Source organism: Trifolium pratense, linkage group LG5 (assembly GCF_020283565.1).
Source record: "Trifolium pratense cultivar HEN17-A07 linkage group LG5, ARS_RC_1.1, whole genome shotgun sequence".
NCBI lineage: Eukaryota > Viridiplantae > Streptophyta > Magnoliopsida > Fabales > Fabaceae > Trifolium > Trifolium pratense.
The window spans coordinates 32,094,170-32,103,072 of record NC_060063.1 but is presented as its reverse complement, the minus strand read 5'-3'; positions in this window follow the sequence as shown (position 1 = coordinate 32,103,072).

Below are 8,903 nucleotides of genomic sequence, written 5' to 3'. Positions count from 1 at the left end.
TCATAAATGAATAAAAAGACAATGAGACACTCTTTTCCCCTGTTTTAACTGGGGTTTTTATCGAGGCTCATTGAATTTCAAAATTCTAGTAGTTTATATCTTCTTGCATATGTCAAAATATTTGCGTCAACCTGATTAAGTTACGGGCTCTGAATCAATGAAAATGGTTATCTCAAACTTGAGCTCCGAATCTTTATCAAAGATCAACTCAGATGTGAGCGCTGAACCATAAAACAAGGTTGAAAGGCCTTGGCGTTACCTGTAAGTCTTACGAGTTCGGTACGTCAGAAAAAGAAAAATTAAAAAGGTTGCAAAGCCTTGGCGTTACCTGTAAGTCTTACGAGTTGGGTACGTCAGAAAAAGAAAAATTAAAAAGGTTGCAAAGCCTTGGCGCTACCTGTAAGTCTTACGAGTTGGGTACGTCAGAAAAAGAAAAATTAAAAAGGTTGCAAAGCCTTGGCGTTACCTGTAAGTCTTACGAGTTGGGTACGTCAGAAAAAGAAAAATTAAAAAGGTTGCAAAGCCTTGGCGTTACCTGTAAGTCTTACGAGTTGGGTACGTCAGAAAAAGAAAAATTAAAAAGGTTGCAAAGCCTTGGCGTTACCTGTAAGTCTTACGAGTTGGGTACGTCAGAAAAAGAAAAATTAAAAAGGTTGCAAAGCCTTGGCGTTACCTGTAAGTCTTACGAGTTGGGTACGTCAGAAAAAGAAAAATTAAAAAGGTTGCAAAGCCTTGGCGCTACCTGTAAGTCTTACGAGTTGGGTACGTCAGAAAAAGAAAAATTAAAAAGGTTGCAAAGCCTTGGCGTTACCTGTAAGTCTTACGAGTTGGGTACGTCAGAAAAAGAAAAATTAAAAAGGTTGCAAAGCCTTGGCGTTACCTGTAAGTCTTACGAGTTGGGTACGTCAGAAAAAGAAAAATTAAAAAGGTTGCAAAGCCTTGGCGCTACCTGTAAGTCTTACGAGTTGGGTACGTCAGAAAAAGAAAAATTAAAAAGGTTGCAAAGCCTTGGTGTTACCTGTAAGTCTTACGAGTTGGGTACGTCAGAAAAAGAAAAATTAAAAAGGTTGCAAAGCCTTGGCGTTACCTGTAAGTCTTACGAGTTGGGTACGTCAGAAAAAGAAAAATTAAAAAGGTTGCAAAGCCTTGGCGTTACCTGTAAGTCTTACGAGTTGGGTACGTCAGAAAAAGAAAAATTAAAAAGGTTGCAAAGCCTTGGCGTTACCTGTAAGTCTTACGAGTTGGGTACGTCAGAAAAAGAAAAATTAAAAAGGTTGCAAAGCCTTGGCGTTACCTGTAAGTCTTACGAGTTGGGTACGTCAGAAAAAGAAAAATTAAAAAGGTTGCAAAGCCTTGGCGTTACCTGTAAGTCTTACGAGTTGGGTACGTCAGAAAAAGAAAAATTAAAAAGGTTGCAAAGCCTTGGCGTTACCTGTAAGTCTTACGAGTTGGGTACGTCAGAAAAAGAAAAATTAAAAAGGTTGCAAAGCCTTGGCGTTACCTGTAAGTCTTACGAGTTGGGTACGTCAGAAAAAGATACAGCAAAGAAAGGCGAAATTATCAACACCGCCAGAAGAAGCTTACACACAACCAAAGCAAGGCGATTCACTATAACGCCAAATGACAACAGGTATAAAGTATTTTTTATCGATTCACAATTATTATAGAATGTTGAAGATATAACCGGTGTAGGGACAAAGTTTCCAAGGTGAGAATGACAGAAGGCGTTACCTCACAACGTAATGCAAAATTCATCCGCAAAATTATGAAGAAAGAAGATCATTGCAAATAAAGGGATTAATAGAAACCCAATAAAGGGTAAATTGTTCAGGCCACAAAGGGGCATACAGAATAGTTACTAAAGCCACATAAGGGCAAAATTTAATCTATTGCAACAAAAAAAAAAAAGTCATTCACTGAGGAGGAACATAAGGGACGAGCTTTCCGTCAACTATCTGCTTCATTGCATCGGCCTCGCCCAGGCGCTCAGCATCCAAATCAGGAAAGAGCAACTTAACCTGCTCGATCGCAAAGGCGAAGCCTTCATCATATTGGTTGGCTGCACAGAGTTGAAGCTCATTGATGTCGTTCTCCAACCTTACCTTCTCATCAGCTAAGGTCCCAACAGACAGTACCGCCTCATCCTTCTCCTTGGAAAGCTTAGAAAGTTTCTCGTCCTGAGCAGCAGCGTTCTCTTTAAGCTTGGTCTCAGAAGCGGCATAGCTTTCTTTAATCTTGGCCAGCTTCTCCTCATACTCTTTCCTCAGCCTCTCTGCCTCGCCCTCCCGTTCTTCCTTCAACTTTTTGATGTCATCCTCCAGCTTCGCCTTAGTTTCAGAATACCTCTTTTCAATATCAGCGAGGTTATCATCAACCATCTTCACTTTTTGCCTCGCCTCCATAACCTCTTGCTCTTGGCGGTTTGTCAGTAGATAATTAAGAAGAGTACCCTTGACTTCATACTCTAAGGCCTTCTTCCTTAGGTCTTCCGTCGAAGTGTCGGTGAAGCGAGTCATGTCGCCCACCATGGTTACTCCTCTCTCAATAAACTCCAGAGGATCGAAGGAGCTCCAGGAAAGGGGCGCAGCGGTTTCAGCAGGAGGCTGAGAAGAACTGGATGTCGCGCCTTTGCCCTTGTCAGCGCCCCCAGCCTTCTGAGTAATCTTCTCAACTTTTTGCTTTTTGGGAGGAGGAGGAGCAACACCCTCGTTCTCCTCTGCTCCAGAGGCCGTTTTTCCCGGGATCTCGACACGGATACGCCCCTCATGCTTCTTCTTGCTCCGCCCTTCCTTCATAGCAGCTTCCTCCACTTGCAGCTTTTTCAGTGGATCAATCACGGCGACAACAGGATTGGCTTTTTGCTGGCGAGCCTTAGCCAAGAATGCCAGTCTCTCCTCATTAGAAATAGTCCTCATTCTCTCTGCAAAAGTAAAAAGAGACAAAAAAAAAAAACACAAGAGTTAATAATGAGGCGAGATCAACATTAAACAGAAGTAGAAAAATACCAAATGCGTTACTTACGTAAATACTCTGTCAGGGCTTCACTATTACCCTCACACCTAAGAATATCGGCGGTATCCATAAGAGCATAGGAGTCAAGGAAGTTGACGGTATCTTGCTCAAAATCGCTTAAGGCCTCAAAGATAGCACCCTTGATAAGCCTAGGGTTATCAGTCCAGTAGAAAGGGAATAGAGGATCATCAACTTCATCATACATCAAGTCAGAAAGTTCCTCAGCACTACGAACTCGAAAGAAAGAATTCTTAAAGTTCTTGAAGTTGGAAGCGTATAGATTCAGAAGGCGACGGTTAGGTTGACTGCTAAGGGAGACCAAAGTATGCGGCTTCAAGTTCTTTATGTGGTAGAAAGAGAAAAAAACGCCAATTGAGGGCTCCAATTCGAAGCCGGAACACATTACCTCATAGGCTTTGATAAAGGCCCAACTATTAGGATGGAGTTGGGTAGGGGCAACGTTGAGAACCTTCAATATCTCCGCCTCAAAGGAAGTAAATGGCAACCAAATGTTGAGGGGTTGGATCACGCCGGTATAAAGATAGAAATAATGCGGCGGGTTGTCATTCTTAGAAAATACAAACTCGTCCTCTCCGACGGGTTCGGTTATAATAGAGTCTTCGTGAGAGGGGTCTGAAAGCTTGACGGCTTTCCTAAAGCTCCTCACCATTTCCGTACTGGTATACTTTGAAGAAACTTCCATGGTGACGGGAGTATAACCAGCAACAACCAGATCTCGACAAGGATTCTTCCGCTTTCCTGTGAAAGAGGAAGGGGAGATTATGACGCAATCACTGTCATTACCACTATCAGCACTACTACTATCACTATCACTATCACTACTACTACTCCCAACATCAAAACCCCATAATTCCGAGTAAAATCCTCGGCTATTAAGAACACCGTTAGCCCTAGTATAGTGGGCGCGAACTTGTTGCGCCCATTCGAGATAACTAGGAGCAGAAATAGGAACCCTCCCCTCATTATCGTCTAACTCCCTCAAAATAACCATCTTTCTAAACCTAAATCAGAAAATTAGGGTTCCTACGCAACACAGACCAAACCGGCGAAAAGGAATAAGGTATAAAAGAAGAATACCTTAGGAAATTGACAAAGCTTGGAGCAATAAACTGGAAGCGTCCTAACACGAAGCGTTGAACAAAGGCTTGCTGGAGAATCGAAGAAGGATATGCGAAAAAGAGTACGGATTTGCGAGAAGAAATAAGTAAAGGGAAGGAAACAGAGGTACTATTTAAAGAGAAAAACCTTTTCGGCTGTTTGAAGTCTAGAAGTTGAAGCAAGAGGTAACGCACGCGTCGTCGGATTAAATACGTGTCAAAGCGCGCATCTCAAGAATAAATCATGGAAGATTTATCGTCAGACAGTTAAAAACCACGCCCTCCGGCGAGGTAATTATCTATAACGCCTTTAAAGGAAGGGCCACGCCAGGACGCATTATCTCGCCAAAAAAGCAAAAACTTGATTCGCCTTGGGGGCGCAACAAAGATATCCAAAACAATGCCCAACGTAAAAAAGCCAAAAATCAAGGAGAGGCAAGACATAAAATAAAGCAAAGACAAGACATAAAGTAATGCATTCTACTCAAAGCAAGAAAGAAAATCTTTATTATTAGCAGAAAATGGAAAGTACAACGAGGAGAAACCAAGGCTACATGGAGAAATCCTAAAATCCTATCAATCAGACTCCGAATCCTTTTGCACAGGCCCAGGGAAAGTCATCTTGGATTCCACGGTGACCCGGGACCCCTCTTCTTCACTGGACGAGGAAGCACGAAGCTCAGGAGGAACATAGGTCTCCAGAAACGAAACGTAATCCCCATCACCACTACCAGAATCGGAGGTATCCGAGGAAAGAACGATAACCTCCACCTTTTTGACATCCTTAGACCTTCGGGAGCGAGTGGAGTTAGAAGTTGAAACCTCAACTCTTTTCTTCCTCCGCTGAGGCGGAGTACTTCTGGCAACAGGTTTTTTCGCATTATTATTTTCCATCTTAAAGATTCAAAACAAGATGATAAAAATTCGAGTTTTTAGTAGGTGATATTTATAGTCAATGTTTAACCTTAACATCGTTATTAACGGTAGTAATAAATGCTTGGACGGTTGCAACCACCAAGTTTTGACTATCTCGAAAAATGTCACTTTTACGTTTCCAAGAAGTCAAAATTTGACCCATTTTAGTTATTGAAGACTGCAAAAGGAGGCGGTACTAAAAAGAACAGAAGAGCAACACATAAGGAAAGGAAATTGCTTAAATATTCAAATTCGTACAAAGGAACTACAACGGAAGCAAAGAAACAGAATGAAAATAACAAAGATCCCAAAATGCGGAAGCAAATTACAAATATTAGAAAGAAAAGCACAAAACGGAAAGATGAGCAAACAAAAGACTTCATGGCATGGTAGAGCTCCCCAATTCACCAGCATCGGCAACGGCGATACGGTGCATTTCCTCCAATGCCCGTTTCACCCTCTTCGCCTTCACCATATTCTCGTCAATGGGCTTCAGATCCTCTCTTAGTTCGCTTTGTTTGTCCAGAAGGTCCACCAAAGAATGGCGCCGGGTAATCAACTTAGCAATGTCATCCCTAATCTCGCCTTGAAGAGCCCTCTTCCTCTTCACCAGCGGCTTCATCTCCTTATTCAGCATCGCCAGACGATCATCCACTCTGCGCTCCTCATTGAAGCATATCCCCAAGATTTCCTCTTGCACACCCATAGTCTCTTTCGTAATTTCTATCTGGCTGTCAACAGCTTCAGTGACTTCGGCGTGGCACTCCTTCACATTTTCCACAGCGATCACAAAGGATGCACTATCCTTCAGTTCCTTCTCCAGACGCAGCACACTGTCAAGAAAACGTTTCTCTTCCTTGGTCAACCTCCAGCAATAATCATTAAGTTCTTTGACAAACTCCGAGAATTCACCAAAATCGTCCATTAAGTCCTCCGTACTCAGGCTCAGCATACGGAGGAGTCGTTTAATGACGGGGGAAGCGGGAGACTGACCACATTCAAAGGGAAGGCTTTTAGGAGACATACTGCAGAAGGAAAACTTTCAAGAGAGCAGGTGAGAATGTGACGAGTTGATTCTATCAAATGCTCCATTTTATAGAGAAAATATCCCATCGTGGTATCAGTGAATGGAGAAGCGGTTGATAGATATGGTCCAGGAGTACAAGAACGTGTGCCAGAAAGGGGGGAGGAACGTGATGAAATTCTTCCCGCGCTACAGGTTTTAGAGGGAAAATTCGAATCCTACTCAAGCACTTCATTCCTTTGGACCTCGTGCTTGGGGGGCTGTGGACTGGGCAATGGGCTTAAGAAAATATCCAGTAAGCCCAATTAGAGTAAAAAGGATGATAAGCCCAAATCAAGTAAACCCTAAAATACCCAATAGGCGATTAGAAGCTAGGGCGTGACCTGAAACTCTAAGGCAACGCCAAAAAGGGTGGATTCTGTGTTACTGAAAATATCTTCTCCTTCCTTGTTTCAACCGCTAACTTAAGAAGGAAGAAATAAACTTCTCGCAACTGCCATAGCTTGGAGACCAAGGTTCTCATCCCTATTTTCACGCTATACCACCGAAGAAGATGCTAAGGACCGGATTTTTAGGAACCCTTGCTTGGAGAAGAAGACTAGAAGCTCTATAAATAGCTCCATACTCTCATTGGTAAATGGATCGAATTCTGACATATAAAACTCCCAGGGTTGTTGGGATTGAACTGAGTGTAATCACACCATTTGATCAATAATACAAACCCCCTTGTTTTTTTACTAGAACACCATTGAAAATGCTCTTAGTTTATAATATAGACTATATACATTAATTATTTAATAAACTTAAAAAAAATCAAGTGTTCCTTTAAAGGTAATAATAAAAAAGAAAGAAAGAAATGGCAACACTCAAACAAAGAAAGTAGAAGAGGTTTTATTAGGAAAGCTTTATAAAGGAAGGAACATGAAGTTTATCATTCACGGGAAAATGACAATTTTGATACCTGATAAAAGTTTTAAAATCACTATTACAAATTATTACTGATAAAAAGTTACAGTTCACTGGGAGATGACAATTTTTAACAATTATAAAATTTTAAAATAACTATTATAAATTAGAAGTAACTTATGCTTTAATAATAGATTATGCCTTTTTAAGGTAATCGTTAAAGCTACGGGTTTAATAGAGATGTTTGAAGTATATATGGGGTGGGGAGATTAAATATCATATCTCTAATCCTCTTGATTGTGGCGCATGATAGTTCCAATTTATGTAATTATCTTAATGAAATTTTCTTTTTAATCCGTTGATATTTGTCCTTTATAACCATATTAATTGTGCAAAAAAAAAGGTAAAAATTAAATTTTATATATATAACGGGTCTTAATCTTTGCGTCATATAAGTTTCATGATACTTCGATATTTGAGCATTCACATAGATTCGTAATTTTTATGCGTTCATGATACAAAGGTTTGTAATTTCTGCATGCCGCTTATCTAAATTTTTAGTTTTCGCGCCATAATTATCAACAATGGTTCGTACTTTTTTTTGTGCTAACCTATCATAATTTGTACACTTTATTATACTACATGATATATCCATATTGCACCATATCCTTTACATCCATGATTGATATATAAATGATGTTCCCCCCGAAGTAATTTCTGTATGCTTATGACTAGCTTCCTCGGCTCATAGTATCCATGATTGATATATAAATGATACTCCCCATAAGGAATTTCCATATGCTTCTGACTAGCTTCTTTGGCTCATAGCAACCATGATTGGTATATAAATCATGTTCCGCCGAACCCGTGCAACGCACGGGGCAGCGGTCTAGTTTACGTAAAGACGGTTTGATTCCATGGGAGTTAGTATTTCAATTTTTTCTTTTTCAAGTATCAGTTTCGAGGACGAAACTATTTTAGGTGGGTAGATTGATAACTACTTATTTTATCTTTAATAATTTATGAATTTTTCCACAAGTACGTGTGTGTATATATATATATATATATATATATATATATATATATATATATATGCATGCTTAATTGATGTTTTCCTATGTTTTAGAGCGACCCTCACTATAAATTTGGCCAGGTTACTAATCCAGTAAATCAGAGTTGCGCAGCGGAAGCGTAGTGACGTGTAGTTGAGGCTCCGAGATTCATGGACGTTGGGTTAGCCTTGTCGAGAGAGATTCTCACAAGCGTTCAGAATTATGACCAGCTATAGGATATGTTTTGGGTAGTAATAGGTCAAGAGTCTTGGTGTAGAATTTTATTTTGAGTTGAAGATAAATTCAATATTTTGTAATTACTATATTCTTAATTATTAATTTCGAGAGATCTATGATTTTAATGTTTCATATTTAGTAATATAAGTTTATTTTATTTTATTTTTTAAAAAAATGTTTACCATTTCGGTTAAAATTTTATTAATTAATGTCCCAAAAATCAGGGATGTTACAGTCGACATGATATTCCTCGGAAGCGCCATGTTGGTTGTCATCTCACGGACCAAGTCGTTCTTTTTCGGTCGAAGTCGCTCAACATATTTATGACCCTGATAATGTTAGGCCATCTCGTGATTGTCTTCTCCGTCGACAACATTAAGATTCCTTTGTCTGTTCCTCAACAAATAACTCTTCACTTTAATTAAACGATCAACTACACTTCAACGTTCCCATGTATTCCCTTTCCTCGTGGACGTACTTCCTATATTCACTGCCTCTTTGACATCAAAGTGTAAAAAATTCTTTTCTACCATTCCCGCTCATATCAGACTTTGCAATGACAATAACAATCCTAACTTTTCTGCTAAATCATGAACCCATGAAATCATCACAGCTTGTGAATCAAACTTCCTTTCAATT